Genomic DNA, 19,378 nt, shown 5'->3' with positions numbered 1-19,378 from the left:
AAAAAGTGAACAAGATCTTTAAATTTTCAATCAAATGAGCCCTCACTAATGTTTTTACGAGCATCCCTTCCACAAGAAATAATATGAAAGATTCGGAAGATCCTTAAATTACATACCTTATCCTGAGGGCTTTGAGGGAGTTGTAATACTCAAAGACCTAATTTCCAGAACTTAAAACTACGTTTAATAAAATGGCTGTCTGAAAATTTTGAGTGGATGTGTTTAGGGAAAAGGTGGGCGTGAGAGGGGGTTGGTTGCCCTCAAATCACGTTCGACTATTACAAAGGGCACTAGCCCTCAGGATTTCCAATCGAATGAGCCTTTTTTAAAGTTTCTACTACACCGCCTTCTATAAAAACCTTATATGCCCCCAGGGCATAGCTTAAAACACTGGCCCTGAGGGTTGTGGGGGATTGTCCTCCTCAAAGGCATATTTTCTATCTGGAAATCAACTACGCTGAACAAAATGGCTATCTGAAAATTTTGATTGGATGTGTTTGGGGGAATGATAGGCGTGGGGGAGGGGGCTAGTTGCCCTCCAATCACTTCCGACTATTAAAAAGGGCACTAACCCTTTGAATTTCAAATCGAATGAGCCTGTTTTGAAGTTTCTAAGACAACGCCAGTAGAGAGGGAGGTGCTACTCGTGTCACCCACCCCTGCTGCCACCTATAACTTTTTTGCACCCCATATATGGGCATAGAACCACGTGGTTTATGGTTTTCTCACTGAGAATGAAAAAACAGGAAATTTCTCACTTGGAAAAACAGGAATTTTCTCACATTTATGTCTGTTTTCATGGATGGTTACGTGTGCTGATCGATTTATTTGATGTTTTTATGGATTTTGTCAGTGAGAATTTGAAAAACAGGAACTTTCTCACATTTTTGTATGTTTTTATGGTTTTCTCAGTGAGAAAGTTCCTGTTTTTTCAAATTCTCACTGACAAAAACCATAAAAACATACAAAAATGTGAGAAAGTTCCTGTTTTTCAAATTCTCACTGACAAAATCCATAAAAACATCAAATAAATCGATCAACACACATAACCATCCATGAAAACAGACATAAATGTGAGAAAATTCCTGTTTTTCCAAGTGAGAAAATTCCTGTTTTTTTCATTCTCAGTGAGAAAACCATAAACCACGTGGTTCTATGCCCATATATGGGGTGCAAAAAAGTTATAGGTGGCAGCAGGGGTGGGTAACACGAGTAGCACCTCCCTCTCTACTCTCAGGTTAAGTGTTCAATGATATCCAACCCTACTGTCTTCCAGAACCCATAAAGTGGTTAGAATCTCAGTCCCACACCATTTTGGTCATCAACAGGACTGGACTCAAGAACCACTGTGGACCTATTATCCAAGCAGATTTCATTCAAGATCGATATCGACTTCCATTTTCGATATTATCAGGGTTAAAGGTTTCTATACCTCTCTCTGAAATCTTCGTGCTTTTATTATTTACCCCCAAAATTTCTAGAAATTTTATATTATTTGTCTGTTTCGAGTCGTTTTTCTATAAGCTTCTTTACAACTATTTAATTAACTACTCAAGTCACTATTTAAGCCGCAGCAAGGTGGGGCGATAAGCTTGCTACTTGTCCCTGAAAATGAGACCCAGCATATGAAACATCGATTCGATGCTCTCAGTGCCCTAGCCTGTAAAAACCTTTTTCACTTTTTTATCCTTTCTTATCCTTTTAGCTTAATCTACAGCAACTTTAAGCTACTTTGAAAAATACGGTCTAGTAAGTACTTTTATTATAATTATATTTAATTTAATTTATTTGTACACCCATCATAAACACAGAAATTGATAGAAAAAACAGTAGAAAACAGTACACTTAATGGTCCAGACAAAGAAAACACACATGCACATCAATCAAAGTGACGAGAGTAGAGGTAACCAGCGATGGCTGCTACCCTTCAACTTAGCACAATACTTGTCAAGCAATTTATTAACTGCAGAGAATGAATCAGTTCCTGCGTATCGCCGGATTAGGTACGAATTACTCGTTCTCAGTGGAACTTGCAGCAGAAACTTTAAATATCTGAAGAAAATTCTACGGATTTTAAATTTATCTTCTTTACGCAGAAGTTTCCAAAATGGTGCTATATACAATATGTTGCACCGCGACAACATAATAAATTCTAGCCAGTGAAAACCTATTAAGATTTCTCTTCGAAGCATGTAGTGCATGAACGCATCCTATTCCTGACTGAAAACCAAACTGGTGGGGAGGGGCCTTGCAATACTTGCTAATGCCACCTATTATTAACAATTCAAAAAGCTTGCAAAAAGCAGAGGAAACAGCTATCAGTCTATAAGAAGAAGGTTCTGTTGCGGCTTTTCCTTTTTTCAGTATAGGTGTTATGGATCCAAATCTAAATAAATATGGTACAACACCATGCTTCATAATAATCTGTTAAGCAGTTGCAAGATGATTATTTAAAAGGGGACTACCATTCAATAGATGATGTGCACATATTTTATCAGCACCACTTGACGATTTTTTCTTTAATTTTTTGCACACGTCTCAGATTTGACTACTGTTCACAACAAAATAATTTAACTCTTTAGTAAGGAGGCGACTTAGTTGCTCATAAAACATTGGGTTTTTTGACTCGTCTGGGGCTGCAAATTCCGCACTAAAATAATCAACCCATTCTTTCTCACCAATCGTACTGGAAGTCGGATTATTGTACTCATCAGGCTTTGCACGCAGATTCCAAATCAGATTAGGATTATCCATGATTTTCGACACAGTTTTGAAGTTTTAAAGCAGTAGGATGTCTACGCAGTTCTTTTGCAAATTTTCGCTTAGTAAAAATACGAATTTGATTGACTGCACCAGTTTTAGGCCTGTCATATTCATGCCAAATCTGCAGCCAAAACTTGGCCGCAGCCTTTGCATTAACCAAATCGGAGTTTTAAGCCCATCCTTTTACTTGAAATGCACGGCGCAATTCAACACTCGGAACAGCTAGGCTTTCAGCTATTTTTAAAGCGTGGCATATTTCAGTAAAGTGTAGGTTCAACTGCAGTCTTATTTTACTGTCAGGTAAGTCAGCATTCCACTGGAGCAGAAGAAATGGAACCTTAATTTTTCCGAGGACGTCGTCACACTTTCGTTGAAATAAAGGGTGGGTGACCTTTTTCCAGTCACTTACGAGCTTCGGTTTAGGTTTCGGCGGGTAAGCATTTTAATATATAAAATTACGTTATATTATTTAAAATATTATAATATATTATATCATGATATAATCATGTAATATTATAATATAATATTACATGATTACTAATTTGTGAAATTTAACAAAAATTAGTAAAATATAATTAAAAAATCCACGTCAAAGAACTAAAGTTAACTTAATGCGATTAATGGCAAAAAAACAGAGTGAGGGGATATAATGATGATATATTATGATCAGTCACGTAATTTTACTTTATCCTGAGGGAAGGGCAAAGTTGTTGCCAATTTTCCTAATCAAGCCAAAATGTAAGTGGAAACTGAAAAATGAGCCATATAGCAGTAGCACAAAGACAAAGATCTACACAGACAAACCCTGGATTTCCCTGGATGCTTGAATTAAGCGGGTTTACCTTACTTTTGGCAATGTTTTTGAAGAAACTAAATTTCAGCAGGGGTCTAGGGGAACTGAGGTGCGGGGGGATTTCCCCCTCCCTGACCCATAGCAAATTACACCTCGGATAATGGTGAACAACTATCACAGGCTTAAAGAAAAAATAACCAAAAAGTGGGTACCGAAATTCAAGTTGCTACCCCGATCTAATGTTCGGCACTGAAAAACAAATTTTAGTTTTACACCAAATTTTCATGCATGATTCAAATACAATCTAAGAAAAAATTTTCTCCACACCTATTGCTCCACAGGAGGTGTGGAGGAGCATTTCTCCACAGCTTTTGCTCAGGAGTTCCGATCGGCAATCTCTTCTTACCACCATTTACAAACCTCCCCAGCAATGGCTTGGAGCAGCCAAGCGGCACCTTACCATTAATTTCAGCAATAACGTCTTCATATTCCTCTTTCGATTGACTAGGGGATAGACTAGGATGAGAATTAAAGAGATATTTTCCAGGAACAATCAGATATGAAACTACACTCTAAAACTTTACAATGCAGAGGATGTCTGAAATAATTTCAGTTAAATAGTTTGTGAAGCATCCAATCATGTCGTAGGGATAAAAATTAGAAACAAAACTAGGAATTTATTGAAAATACTTTAAGCATAGTAGAGGAGGAAGGGCTGGTACAAGAAATATTTGAGTGACATAATAAGTGACAGAAAATATTGTGTTGACATGTTAAAGAATTGAGAGGTAAGTTGATTTGGGCTTATTCCAGTCTACATCAAGAAATGATATAGAAAAGAATGAAAAAGTTCGTGACAATTTTGAAGTGAAGAAAGATTTATTTTGCAAGAAAAAATAACTCTTTTGTTGAGAGTGATCCGAGTTCAAGACCAGCGGGCGAAAGTGTCGGTAAATTGTTTTTACCGTTTTTTGTCATTTTTACACTAGTTGATATGATACCTTATGTATAACTCCTAAGTTTATTTATATTGCTTTTTTTCTTATTGGTCTGTCTTTTCCTTTTTTTGTATGACGGGTTTTCCAATAAATAATAATAATAAGAGATAGTCCTAAGTTATAATAAAATAATAAGGCCACAACTGCTGATAGCGTGATAAATGAATTTATTAGCTATGGTTATTATAAATTTAGAGATAAACTAAATATAATATCAAATTATGAAATAATATCAAATCTGGGGAAACAGATTATCTATTTTTTCATAATGATGTCCATATAATTGAAAATAAAATATGGGAGAAAAATACCAATACTTATATTAAGCTATTATAACCCAAACCCGAAACTACAGATGCTTCTGATTTCTTCAGCTGTGTAAGTAATTCTAATATTATAACAAATATCATAATATTTGGGGATCTCAGTGCCCATAGCCCTTTGTTGGGGGGGGGATGAACCAGCAAATCCAGCAGGCAAGATCATTGAAAGATTGATATCAGATAATACTGAGTTAGCAATTGCTACTCCCTCAAATCTATATACTTATTTTAATCCCAACAGTGGAAAGTTCTCCACAATTGACCTACAAATTACATCACTAAATACGCTGAATAAAATTGATAACCTTTACTTTAGTTATTTCTAACTGAGTTAGCAATTGCTACTCCCTCAAATCTAAATATTTATTTTAATAAATTTCTTGCATCAGACTCCAATATTATATTTTTTTAGAGTTCTTTCTATGATAGGCAGAAAATAGACGTCGCTAGTACATTCCCATGGCTTTAACATAAGATATTTCATCCAGAAAGAGAGAAACAAGTGGAAATATTTTCCCTGTAGATCTATAATTGTTTCAGTTCTGGCAGAAGGTGAAACAATTCGTCTAAAAGATCATTCGACTTCAAATACCCTCTCCAGCATGAGTTACTATGTAATAATGTCTATTATAAAAATGATATTGCAAAGATATTGAATGATATTGCATTTTTAATTAAACTTAAAGCAGTTCAGCTAGAATATAAGAACTGAATCTGATTTTTCAAAATGTGAAATTTTGATTTTGAATTAAAAATTTTCTTATTAATTAAGCCAGGAATAACAGCCTGGTATTTAATCATCTTTAAGAACTTTTTATTTGGCACAAAAATTATGATTAAGCTTTGAGTGTTTCTTCATTCGGCAGAGTAACAGAAATTTTGGCCTCAGGACATGATTGTGGAGTAAGCAACCTGAAACTCCTACCTAGTAGTTGCTGATCATTTTGAATATGCCTTATGGGACGCCTGTAAGTTACGGGCGTCTTCTTTTCTTCGATATATTTGCTTACTTGGTAATTTAGCATAAGCAGCAAATGCATGGCAAATCCTGGAAAGAATTTTTTTGAAACGCTTTTTGGGTCTCATTGCAAAAATGACATTCATCTCAAAAATAAAAGGTGTTCTCACAAAAGGATATTCGTCATTAATTAGAAAAAATTAAATTCAGAAAGCAATATATTTTCACCGTTAGTACTGTTAAGATTAGGGTAGTATCTTAAGAAATTTTTTACCTACAGGAACTAACAAAAAATATATTTAAAAACAGCGATTGTACAAGTTAAAAGATAATTTTTGTACATAAATTTCTGCGTGTTCATTTTGCAGACAAGAAAGCTCAACTTATTTCAAAGTAAAAATATATTTTCTTATTTTCATAATTATCTTTTTATGCTCAAAATTAAATTAGCATTCCCCTTTCTCTGCTATAGTTCAAATATTTAAACCGAACTTATACTGAACATATTACTTTCAATGGTCCTATAGTATATTTAAAATGATTTTCAAGAAACTTCAAACTACTCTTGAAGTTCAAATCGTGTTGATTGATATAGCCTATTTGCGCTGAAATCCTTTGAGAAATAGAACAAAAAAATACCATTTTAGTGCCATATGGCACTTGCAGCTGGCAAAATTTATAAAAAGCACGTATATATGAGATACAGATTTCGAATAAGCCATTAAGAATCTCTCTATGATGTTGTAGTAGCCTTTTATACCTATTTAAAAAATATAAAAAAAAAAAAAAAAAAACAGCAACAAAAAAACAGGAGACAGATCAGTGCTACCGATGCAAAAAAGTGATTTTCCTTGTTGTTCAGGGAGAGGGACTGTAACTTCCCTGTACTAGGTTTTGACCATTTTGATTCCAATGGTACACTTTTCATTTTGATCTGACGCCATTTTCGAGGGGTTTGAGGAATTTTTCGAAATCACCATAAATTTCTTTTCACAATAGACTTTTACTTTTAAGACAAACAGAAATAATAGTTAATGTTCCAGAGTCAGTGTCAGAAACTTTTTTACTTTGCAATTTTTTTTCTAAACGTGCTTTTTAACTTTTGGTCACTATGGGCTGCTCTCACTCTTTACATGGTTGCAGCTGCCGCTGCAACCATGATACCTCGCCGGGAGATGATTTAAAAAAAATGAGCCACGAATATGACTGAAAAAAAAAAAAAAAAATCAACAGCGGATACCAATATTCCTAATACGATACATGCGATACCAATACGCACGGTACCGATACGCGTGATATCGATATGCCCGATACCACATACAGCCCTTCCCAAGGGACTATGGAGGGCCATATTATCATCAGAACCATATATGTTGGACCTTTGAACTATGTTAAACAAAATGGGTATCTCAAAATTTTTATAGGACTCGTTGGAGGGGGGGGGGGGGCTATTTCGCTCCAATCTTTTTGGTCACTTAAAAAGGCCACTTAAAAATTTAAATCCCTTTCGAATGAGCAATTACACACCTCTCTATGATGCTCTGGCCACCCCCTAGCCCTTATAGAAAAAAAAGAAAGGAAAAAAAGGGAGACAGATCAGTGCTACCCGTGAAAAAAAGTCATTTCCTTTTGTGTTCAAGGTGGGGGACTGTAATTGTCCTATAAAAAGGTTTTCGATCATGCTGATTCCAATGGTGCACTTTTTATTTCGATTTGACGCCATTTTCAAGGGGCTTCGTGCTCTTTTTCGAAATCACCATAAATTTCTTTTCGCAATAAACTTTTACTTCGAAGATTTACCAAAAAAAATAGTTACCATTCCTGATTCATTGTCTAACGGCAATTTTTTCTCACTAGACACTTTTTTTGAAAACACGTTTTTCAACTTCTGGTTACTATGGGCTGTGGTTCACTCTTTATTAGGTTGCAGCTGCCGCTGTAACCATGATGGTAGAATTTTTGAAGCCACCCACGTAGGGTAAACGTTTATTCTGTTTGCATTTAAGCTAATAGAAAGCCCGTTTCACATCTTTTCATTTATGGTATTTTAGATACAAGTCTACGGATGGGACTTCATAAACCTATTTATACCTATTAGTTTCTCATTCTGATACGCTTGGTATAATTACTACAAAATTTGAGTCTGAAGTTGATAAATTGCTAAGATGACCACAAGGCCATTTGAAGATGTTGTTATTACGCCTTCCAAAGTTGCATCAGTCATTAAGAGTTAAACCCGAAGCCATCTTTCCACCTTGGTTGTGTTACCGGTCTACATATCGAGCCTGATGGTTCTTACCTCTGACAGGGTTTATTTTTGCTAATGAATTGATCACAATGTCGTGCCAATTCCTAAGAAGGAAATAGCTACTCATCCGTTGGCTTCATTCTGACCTATTACCATTTCAACTACTCAGTACAAGCTGCAATACTTTACTATATATTGGACTTTGTTAAGATCAAGACAAAATGGAAAGACTATCAATGAATACAAGCGTCTAGGAAATACTATCAATACAAATATACTACCAACAATATTCGTAAATAGGTATCATTTCATTTTGTAGAAGAAGTATTGAAAAACTGAGTGAAACAGAAAAAGCAGAGAATATATACCATTTATACTATCTATGAACAGTAGATTCACCAATACATACAAAAATATAAAATAACACTAACAATTGAAAGCCAATAGCTAGATAAATACACAATTTATTTAACTAGATACAAAGTGCAAAGTCCTAGGAACGTTGATATGCTAGCAAAATCTTTAAATTAATAGTATGTAAAATAGAGCCTTCCCTGAGAAAAAAAAATGGAACAGAAAAGCCAGAATTTTATTACCAAGATTTTGGGTTCAAATAAAGTTGTTTTGGGCAACAACTTTTTTTTCGCGCCTCCTCAAACCTTACTTCTCGTCGGAAAAAATGCATACAAAATCGTAGCGCAAAGCCTTTTCTTACGATTAGAAAAAATCCTCCACCAAAAACTCTTGAGGTCACCTTAGCTTCCTCCCCCAACTCAAAAATTTTGTTGAAGAAGCATTGAAAATCTGAGTAAAATAGAAAAAGCAGAGAATGTAACCCATTTTTATTATCTATGAACAGTAGATTCATCAATCCATACAAAAATATAAAACTAACGACTGAAGGTCAATAGTTCTAGGAGCGTTGCTATCCTAGCATCATCTTTAAATTAATAGAATGTAAAATAGAGCCTTCCTTAGAAAAAAAAATGAAACTGAAAAAGCCAGAATTTTGTTACCAAGATTTTGGGTTGAAATAAAGTCGTTTTGGGCTACGACTTTTTTCACGCCTCCCCAAACCTTGCTTCTCGTCGGAAGAAAGGCATACAAAATCGTCACGCATATCCCTTGGTATCGATAGAAAAAATCGTCCACCAAAATTCTTGAGATCATCTTGCCTCCTCCCCCAACTCAAAAAAAAAGTTTCCAATCGATCTCCAAGCCTTGAAACAAAAAAAGGTTGACTTTGGCCACACTCATTTGATTATATTAAAAGAACATTAGGTACAACAAAAATACTCAAAGACATAGATTAGAATAATCTCTAATTGACAGTCATTTAACAAGAGCAGAAAGACTGCCTAGCTGAACCTACGGGTATGTGAGAGTCAATTCTGAGTGTGTCTGGGAACTCATTACATGGGTCTTCTTCGGGTTCTTGAGCTAACGCATATCGAGCAAAAGCACTCTGTAAAGAAAGAAACGCAAGCTTATTAAGAAACCATTGGCAACTAGCAGTAAAGGCTAACAGACGACATACACATAATAGACACATAAGAGGACTAGAAATAGGTACGCATGGAGCTTTCTCAAAAGCGGGGAGGGGAGCGTAGCGATAAAAAAACAAATTTTGCAAAAAATTTGAATAAAAACGCCTAGCAATCTAGAAAAATTTGGATTTTGGTTTTTGGAGGGCAAAGGATTTTGAAAAATTTTGATTTTGAACCTCATAAAAGTCGGGTTTTATATGACACCTACTCACTTCAGGTACCAGTTCGACTGTCGTCTGCCAAAATTCATTTTTGAGCTAACAATGGTCATCCCCTAATTTTGACACGGTGAGTCCAATGGCGGGGTCAGAAGTTTCTTACAGCCCAAAACCCAGTGCGGATACACAAGAGTTAAAAACCTAGTATCTACGTACATCAGAAAACAAAATAGCGAAGACATGAAAGAAATGGACTTCGGAAAGTCCATTAAATCTATTCTGTATCTTTATCTACTTCTTCTGTTTTAGAAACAAACCAACAATATTTTGCGATTTCTCGAAAACTTGAAATAAGCAGATAGTAGCTTTTGACAAATGACAGTCGTGTTGTGTAAACGTTTAACGATTGTTTTCAGAGCTGAAAATTAATGGTTCACTGGGAGTTATTGACATAATTATCAAATAGGTTTGTAACTAAACCCCTTTCAATCCATCCTCGCTTAATTTAATCCCATTTAAGTCAATGCACGTGCAATCAACAGCTGATTAATTCACTCCTCAACACTCCTATTTCACTCAGCACTCAATCAAATTGGCCTATGAATAAGTTCAAGCTATCACCGATTAGAAGCTCAAAATTTTCTCCCGGCTTCACTTGCAGATCTTACAACTTATATTGCAATGCGCTAAACTAAAGATCACATCTGGCATTTTAATAATTTTACATGGTTTAATCTTTAATTGAAATCAAGTTTCATAAAGTTTTTGTGCTAAATTTGGCAAAGATTCAATTAATGCGACAGTTAAAAATCGCTTTAACATCCAACGGTTTCCCCAAATTTAATTATCACATAATTGTGTCCCAGCTTCCCTAATGACTGAATGTAGCCCCAGGCTACATACAAAACGTTGCCGATTTTATTTTTAATAAGTAAAATTTGGAATTATGACTCATTTGTAGATGAGAAAAGAGTGCAAAGAAAAATTAATACAAACCACCAAAATCATCAAGGTTTGTATATACCTTGGGGCTACATCCATGCATTAGGGGGACTGTGATTAAAGCGCAACTCTAACGCTTGCAGTTATTATAATCGGAAACAGCGTTGAAAGGCGAAATTAGCTTTACTAGTTTCAAATATATAAGACAGAAGGATAAATTATTGGTTTTTAGAGGGGGGGGGGACAAAATATCACATTAAAGCAGCATTTAAATAAAACACTCACATGGAAATTAACCGATGAATAATAATTGTTTCATTCGAGTCAACTCTTATTACTTCCGACAAAACAGGCTGAGTTACATTTTCCAGTTACATTGTCGATTGAAGGAGAGTTGAGCTGAATCAGGGCCAAATTGAAAGGGGATTGAACAAGACTCAAATTAAACGAGGATTTAGTTCCATGGGAACCAGCTAGTGTTGGAACTGGTAAAATTGGGTATTTTACGTATTTTACCGTAATTTTACGGAACCCCGTAAAAGTGGTATTTTACCTACTTTACGTAATTTACGTATTTCACGTAATTTGCGGATTTTTCCGGTATTTTACATATTTTACAAACATTTTTTATGACGGCTTGCATTTTAAGAGCACAAAAGCGCGTAGAGGCTAGCAGAAAAAGGATTGAATATGATTTTGTTTTGTGTATAGCTGTAATAAAACAAAATACAACTAAATAGCGGTGAAAAATGAGGGTAATGTCAGCCAGCAGAAAAAAAGAGGTAGATATTTCGTCGGGGACTTACACCAAGGCGTCTTCAGTTCTCAAAAAAGAAGCAAGAATAACCTTTCGAATTAACTCTGACTGAGCAGAAGAAAGACTGAATCAAACTAACCAAAAAAAACAAGCCAGAATAAATGAAATACTATTCACCAATTAGACTGGGCAAGGATTCTCTGCTTGGTGATTGACTTAGGTTTTCTACTGATCTAATTTTCATTAAAAGTGTGGTCAGATGATCTTAAATTAAAATTAAGAAAAATGTTCTACGAATCCTTCAATTTTAAGTTATTGTACATTGAGTTTATAGGAATATCTCCAGCATCTCTACTTAAATTAAGGTCTCTATTTATGGATTTTTCTTAATTTTAATTGTCTTCGCAAAAGAATGTAGGAAGCCATTTGCTTCAAATATTAAAGTTGCCACATAAAAAAACTACTTGTTCTGGAGTTTCAATAATGAGGAGAACCAAAGTAGAATTAATATTCTCATTCTTATTTTAAATTTCAAATCTCAGAGTGAACTTGTATTCAACCTGTCCTTTCCCCCGAAGCCGGCAAAGCCCCCCCCCCTCCCCCCGGAAAACATTCCCATCGAATATCCCCCTACCTGCAGAAAATTGCCCCCTATTTTCTCCTTAGATAATTCCGGATTTTCATTAGAGGATAAATTGAAATCTCTACTCTCCTGTTTGTCAGGAACAATCGTATTGCATTACCTCTGGTAAAGACCCATAAGGCTTCAATGTATTAATAATTGTTCGTATTTTTCTCAGAGGCATTTCATGTGGAAGGGATGGTCAGATTAGCTTTGAAGGGGGCTTAGAAAATTGGGAATCGAAAGTTCCAGTCCATTTTTCTAAGATTAAGCCTAGTTTTCAACCAATTGCTTTCGAATCAGTTGTTACTGATTACAGTATCTAGCAGAAATTTTTATTCTAGTTTAACAGCTCTTGCGTTTCAGCAGTTGTTTTGAAATAATTACCAGATAATTACAGGATCAGCTCTAAGGGAGAGCCGATAGGAGGGTGGAGGTAGAAATTGATATATAATCCTCAGGGCCGTATCCAAAACTTTTGTTGTTTGTTTATTTGGGGGGGGGGGGCTTTGAAACAGGTTTGGTCACCTGAATCAGAATCTAATTCTGAAAAGAGAGGAGCTAGATTTGTAAGCAAATCCTTTTGAAGCCAGTCGTAATGACTGTGAAGGTAACTGAAAGTCCCGCTCTTATGATCCAGAGCTTAGTAAATCAAAGTCATCAAGGTGTTACAAATCTCATTTTTAATTGTATTCGGTACTTTTTTATTGTAGAAGTTTTACGGGATATTGTATATAATGTATATTTTTTTGGATGGTACTTTTTTAATTGTATATAAACAAAAATAACATGTATGGTTGGGTATAGGGTAACAAGGTTATAGGGTGACACTTCTTTAGGTCTAAGTATAGAAAAAAATTACTAATAGGATTTTACTCCCAAATAATGGTAAATTTAATTTATTTATTTTATTTATTGATTTATTTTTACAAAACAGATGTCCGAAATCAGGCACGGTCCATTTTCTGAGGTATTACCCTAGGCACAAAATTACTAGAGGGATAAACTACACAGTTAATTAAATTGATAAACTAGATGAAGGCGCATTAGCTTCTTTAAGCCCAGGAAAATCAGAATCATTAAAAAATTTCATTAAAAGTTGTAAGTGATGCTTAAAAGGTAATGCTCAACTGGTCTTGTGTCTACAAGGCAACTTCAAAACACCAATGTGACCCTTTGTTTCCAAGAGAATACCTTATTTCACCGATTTTACTTACCGATTTTTTATTTTACGGTAATTTTACAACACTAGAACCAACCATATATATAAAACTACCTCAAGTTCTTTTTTTTTTTTAATGGATTACAAACCATTAATTTTATAACATTTTTGTTGAGCATATACGCATAGATGGAAGTGAACCACTACATAATAGGGCTGAAGAGATCAACCTCCTGAATTTGCCACTGGTGGCGCTAACTTGGACTTGCACGAACTAAATTGGAGATTTTAGTATTAGATAGCTTGTGTGAAAACTAGATTCATTTTCCTAAATTTGTTTTTATTTATACGTTCAAGCGTCCTCAAAACCGATGTCCAATTCGTAATGTTAATGTTGGGTAGCAGCGACATCAAACCACCCACTAAGGTTTTAAAATTTAGCCGCAAATGCCTGAAAAAGGTTTTTTGTCAGAAAAAAAGGATGACAAAGCACCAATATTTACCTACATTTTTACTTTAATTTTGTAATATTTCTCTATTGTATGAAGCATGTTTTTTTTTTTTTTTTTTTTTTTTTTTTTTTTTTTTTAGGAGAAATGGAGAGGCGACGACTCAGATAAAAAAAAATACCATAGGTTATTTTTTTGGCGACATGCCTAATTTTAGGGGAATTTATAACTTGTAAGATAACAATTTAAAAAAAATTCTGACAAAATAAAAGCGTGCGATGTGTGTTCTCTGCATTACAGGGCTTTTATCTGCTATTGACCAAGTGAAGACCTTTTAAACCCAGCGTGTTAAATTCTTTATATCTTCTAAACAAAAGTTCTAGGTCCACTCGTTTAGTGGACACGTTTCCCCCTCCCCGGAAGAAGTCAGAGAATATACTTTTTATGTCAGGGTTCTTGTTTTATTGGGGGAGGGGGAGGGATTCTATATGGATGGCTGGGCTATATTGGTTTTCTTTGTCTGGCTCTATCTCCAAACGTCAATTTTAATCTATTCAAAAATGAAAATGTGTTCCTTCCTAACATTTTTTATGCGTTTTTTCATTTTAGGTTGACGTTGAAAATCGACTCGTTTCCACGAAACGAGTTCAACAATGGTGTCAGGAGAAGAACAATATGCCTTTCTTTGAAACACAGTTTATAGACAGTAAGCTTATCGTAGATAATTTCTGGTCTTCGGTCTCGGTGCGAACAAAAAGCTCCTCCCACTTGTTTCTGCCTTAGCGGATTAGTCTGTTATCGTCAATCACTGAGAAATGGTTACCAAGTGCATTATTCGTAATAGCGGGTTTCCATTTGTTTCGTGTCCAAGAGAAATCTGACTTGTCTACCCGCGAAAAGATCTGATAACGCCTATGTTTCTATCTGCAAAAACGTTCTCCGGAGCACTCGCACCCCTGTCCGGGTTTTTATAATGGGAGAGATAGAGAATGATCATACTGCTAATTCTATAAACTGTGCTTTGAAACTACTGCGAAGGAAGCTATTAACGTTGAACAAACTTTTCAGGTAGCCAATGGTATAAGTGTTAATACTTTCTTTATTCTTTTCTTCTGTCTTCTGTGCTATTGATACCGCTTTAAAACAATAAAACTAGCAAGTTAATATTATTAGGAAATGAACTAAATAAGCCGTTTTCTAACAGTTTGAGAAGTAGATTAGATGGTTGATAACAATAACGGGAAAATATTGGTAGTGATTTGTACCCGTTTTAGGGAAAACAACAGCATCCCACAACAGGTCATGGCATTAAGATACCCCTTAGGGAAACAACGTAAAAAATTCCATAGTACGATTCATACATTTTGATACCAGTCAAACCAGAGCCAAATTGGCAAGCAAGAGTCTAAAGACTGTAAATAAAATACTTCAATTGTATATTTTAATGCTATATTAGGTGATGAATAGTACATATTTTTGTCTATTTATGCGTAACTGTGAGGAGTAGTGTTGTAAAATTACCGTCAAATAAAAACTCGGTAAGTAAAATTGGTAAAATTAGGTATTCCCAAGAAAATACAGGGTAAAATTGGTCTGTTAGAGTTGCCTTGTAACTACAAAACCAGTTGAGCATTACTTATAGCTTTTAGTGAAATTTTTTAATGATTCTGATGTTCCTTTGCTTAAAAAAGGTAATGTCCCTTCGCCTAGAGTTTCATCAATTTAATTAACTGTCTAGTTTATCCCTTTCGTAATACTGTGCCTAGGGTAATACCTCAGCAATTGAACAGTGCCTCATTTCAGACATCCATTTTGTATAAAAAAAATAATATATAAAAATCAAATTTACCTTTATCTAGAAAAAATCATATTAGTCATTTTTTCTTATTTTTTTATTAGACATTTTATCGTTATGATAACAAGAGACCTAAGTCAGATAGACAGCCTTTTAAACCTGGGAACATAGCTATACACAAAACAAAATCATATTCAATCCTTTTTCTGCTAGTCTCTTCGCTCTTTTATGCTCTTAAATTTGCAAGGTGTCGTGAAATATGTACGATACCGGTAAAATATGTAAATTACGTAAAATAGGTAAAATAACAGCTTTACGGGGGCCCGTAAAATTAGGGTAAAATACTTAAAATACCCGTTTTTACCGTGACCAATTTAACCAGTTAACCAATTTAACCAATTTAACCAACACTAGTGAGGAGTTCAAATATTTAAGTGAAAACAATTCTGAGAACGGAGTAGGACTAAAGGAACAGATACAAATTTCAAAAGTTTAGCTGTCAAATTGACACTAGGAATGTTGGGGAAGGGCGTTAGTGTAGTAAACCATAGAGTTTTGTGAAGGCGCTAGTGTCGAAAAGAAAAATCACCAGCACCATCTAGAACTTGTTGTTTTCCCTTATTGAGCTTACCCTAAACCATTACATATTTGTCTGTTCAGGTGCTTTAAAATGCAGGGGAGGGTAATGGAAGTAGAATTCTTTCACCAGAACACCTAACAAAGTAAACTAACCAACTTAACATTCTAAACTTTTCTCAAGCCAACCTAGGCCTAGTTTGTGCAGAGTGGATTTTGATTTGGAAATTTCAAACAAAAAAAAAAATATTTAGCTATCACTTACAAAGAAATTTCATATTAATTCTGCAAAATTTCAGATTCATTGTATCAGCTGTCCGACTAAGGTGCCGTGTCACATTCAGCTTTGTTGTAGAAAAGGGCGCAATCTGAACTCGAATTCGTCCTTTAAAAAAATCTTGAATGGACTGGAACAAATCCGACTTGGCTGAAGACAAGATTGGCCTTGCATCAGCTGTCCCTCCTGCTCCCCCTTATGAGTGCCCATGCCAGGCAAGTAGGTTCGTCACAAAAGGTTAACTGAATTAGAAGCATACATTTTTAGGGGGAGGAGGGTTGCTCACATTCGCGTTAATCTTCTATATTAAGCTACTACCTTACCCAACAGTGAAGGATTTGCAGGATGAGCAAAAAGAGATTGAAATTTTTTTCTTTTTAATGTTATTTGCATAAACCATGGCCCAAACGGCTCCAGTATTGTATTATATTGGCTGATGGCAATAAGATTTCTTTTTTCTGCTATTATAAACTCTTTCTTGGCCCAGAAAAGCCCAACACAAAATACCCTGAGGATATCACTCCCATCCCGTGTAAGTCACGTAGACCAAGCAAAACCATCTGCTAAGCAAAATTATTTATCCAAGCAATTAACTACTCCATAGGCAACGCTATTCTGCTCTTGTAACGTGTTTTTTTTTTTTTTTTTTTTTTTTTTTTTTTTTTCATGGGTTTCTTTTTCCGAGATGTACCAAGGTCTTCCCCTCGTATTAGTTTACCATGGACATAGTAATAATAATACAAGAATTGAAATAATATTTACCTTTTCCTTCTGCTTGTGGAATTTCAACAAGAGCATTGTAACTTGATAATAGCCAAGATGGTTGGGTTTGATCGAAAGGGTATTGTCGTTGGCATCTTGCACATGAGTTGGATGATTCCGCACGGCGAAAAAACATTACCATTCCCTCAAATATCCCAGATGCCACATATGGCTTAGTCTCGAAAAGGTTTTTGATTCTGCGAATTGTCGAAAGGGCAGATAAAAATTGTGAATTTTTCTGTATTTCTAATTCTTTCCATTTATGGATTTTAGCCACCTCTTCTTCCAACTCGTGTAGATCCTTAAAAATACAAATAAAACGTTTATAACTAAGTGGGATCCAAACCCAGTTCTTATGTGGGATTTTTATTCCAAGGTGAATGGATTGATCTGAACTAAAGAATTCAATGGTATAACTATAGTGTATTTTCTTTGTCATTTACAGCTGTAGGGTCATCAGAATTCCGCATGTTTACAAGTAAACATGAACTTTAAACCGTTCAAGAGAGTAAATGCAAACCAATTTCGAATTACGTCTCTTGTGAGAAAATTGCCGAGCGAAACCGAAAACATGTGCTGTAAATTTTTGGCCATGGAGAAAAAAGTGTTACGTGTGAACTTCCTAAACAAGTTGCTCAGAAACGTCGTCAAGCCAAATAAACCCTTGTGCTGAGCTCAGAAGAAGTGAAAGCGTGTCACATCTATGGGTTGAATCTGACATTTTCTACCATTCTGAGATGATTTCCAAAAACCATTTGCTAAGGTACCACTTGCCGTATTTCAAACAGTAGGCTGTACGAAAAAGGCAGTTCTATTCACATTCGAGGGCTATAATGAGAGAAAGGTTGGGATGGATTGGGCACATTCTGTGGATGAAGGATGACAGATTGCCGAAAATTGTCCTTTTTGGACAACCGCCAAGCGTTAAACGGAAAGCAGGTCAACCACGGTTGGAGAAAAAGGGTGTCATAAAGAAGGATTCAAGGGATATGGAACTTCCTGGGAGGGTGTACAGAGGGAGGTTCTGAATAGATTGGGATGGAGGAGGAGCGTACGTAGATGTGTTTGCCTCAGGTGGCTTGGTGCTGCGGTGAGTTTTTAGTAGCAGTAGTACTTGCTAAGGTGTTCTCAAACGGAGAATCGACAGGACAATGTTGATTAGGAGAATCAAAGAGTGATTGAACTCGCAATGTCTAGCTGATCCTCCCTTTGTGAAGAAGTATATTACCCCAGTAATATAAAATTTTTAAATACAACCTTTGGCTGGCCGTCGATGATTTTCTATATCTGCAAAATTTTCTTGAACGATCAAAACATAATCTAAATTCCACTAGTTATTTTCTTTAAGAGGCTGTTTTAACATTTCTTCTCACACTTTAAGTATAATTCTCAAAAATTCACATTCAGCTTGTTTCAATTTTTTTTCGTGTTATTGTATTCTAATTAATCTAATTTTTAAATAGCACAGTTAGCTTGTCAAAATTCATCTCCGATTTTCTGAAGCTGTTTATTTTCACTCCCCTTATAAATAGGTTAGCCATCTTCTCCAATTCTTAACCCCCTCCCCCTTAAGAAGTGAATATTTGGAAATTGCTCAGTGTTCTAAAAAAAGGACGCATTAAAGTTTTTTCTAAAACTTTGTAGAGAATCTAAACATCTTCTCAAACAAATTATTATGGCAGAAGTAGAATAGGATTATTTATCAAGCTGTTTCCATTGTGAATGGATATTAGATGTAAGTATCTAATTCATATAAAATTCCATCCATTCCCCAAGGATTACTGTGAGAGGTTAAAATTATTTCCGAAAGATTTCTTGTCAGAGTTAAGAGTTCAATCGTAAATCTTTTTTTTAAAGACTAATCACTATTAAACGTCAGATTAACTTTCTGGTTTAAGGGAGCAGCAATGTCAGAGGACTAACCCAGGTTTAAGCCTGACCTTAGACCTTCATTTTTGGTAGACAAAAAGGATTTTCCAGGTATTACCTTATTTGATATGGGATTACTCAGCCCCTCAAATATGAACAAACAATAAGTTTGGAATGCCACTCGTACTCCAGATATTACAAATTAAATGTTAGAAATACTCATAAGATGCTTCCAGCTAGAGCTAAGAGTTCAATTAAAAATTCTCTTTTTTAAGACAGTAACATACTAGGCGTAGAAGGTTTTCTTTAGTGAAAGGGAACAGCAAATATTTTTAATGGACGCAAATTATGTTAAACCTAATCTTTATGACGGAAAAAT

At 35.2% G+C, this 19,378-nt stretch overlaps 1 protein-coding gene and 1 long non-coding RNA gene across 6 annotated transcripts in view; both read right to left on the bottom strand.

Annotated features, from left to right (window-relative positions):
* Window positions 1–19,378, bottom strand: part of LOC148947120 (uncharacterized) — a 188,646-nt gene that overhangs the window by 121,104 nt on the left and 48,164 nt on the right. The gene's annotated exons all lie outside the window — the stretch shown is intronic.
* On the bottom strand, window positions 9,226–17,428 carry LOC148947121 (uncharacterized). The gene is made up of 2 exons (XR_016142463.1): window positions 17,131–17,428; window positions 9,226–9,548 (listed from the first exon to the last, which is right to left on the bottom strand). It is a non-coding gene; the product is annotated as an uncharacterized LOC148947121 (long non-coding RNA).

Source organism: Artemia sp. Qi Xiang Cuo, chromosome 11, assembly GCF_049724085.1.
Source record: "Artemia sp. Qi Xiang Cuo chromosome 11, ASM4972408v1, whole genome shotgun sequence".
In the NCBI taxonomy this organism is placed as follows: domain Eukaryota; kingdom Metazoa; phylum Arthropoda; class Branchiopoda; order Anostraca; family Artemiidae; genus Artemia; species Artemia sp. Qi Xiang Cuo.
Note: the sequence above shows the minus strand (reverse complement) of the source record. Positions and strands in the feature narration are given on the sequence as shown.